This window comes from Egretta garzetta, unplaced genomic scaffold (assembly GCF_000687185.1).
Source record: "Egretta garzetta isolate BGI_Z169 unplaced genomic scaffold, ASM68718v1 scaffold783, whole genome shotgun sequence".
NCBI lineage: Eukaryota > Metazoa > Chordata > Aves > Pelecaniformes > Ardeidae > Egretta > Egretta garzetta.
The window spans coordinates 56850-57250 of NW_009259187.1; the positions used below are offsets into that span (position 1 = coordinate 56850).

At 65.1% G+C, this 401-nt stretch overlaps 1 protein-coding gene across 1 annotated transcript in view; it reads left to right on the top strand.

Annotated features, from left to right (window-relative positions):
- Positions 1-401, top strand: part of BCORL1 (BCL6 corepressor like 1) — a 22956-nt gene that overhangs the window by 5423 nt on the left and 17132 nt on the right.

Sequence of the window (401 nt, forward strand, 5' to 3'; positions counted from 1 at the left end):
ACCAGCGGCTTGTCTAAACGAGCCTGAAAGACCAGAGACTCGTCACCGGGTAGATACTGCTGGGGCAGGAGTGCCCCGGGGCAGGGCACTGAACACACGAGCGCTGTCTCCTCTCCAGTCTTCTCGTAGATCACAAGGACAGCTGTCTGCTCGGTGCGCCCCATTTCACCGGGGCTCGCAGTCCTTATCCTGAATTCAGGCTTTCCGCTCGGGAACCGTCTTCCAAAGAGAAAGGGTCAGACGTGCCGGCCGGCCTGTCGTCACACACCGGGGCGGCTGCAGACACCCGCTGCTCCCATCACGGACGGCTTGAGCCCAAAGAGCGCCGGGGGGAGATCTCCACCCGAGGCTGGAGGAGAGGGGCTGGGCTGGGGAGTCCCAGGGCAGGGGGGGGGCGGGGC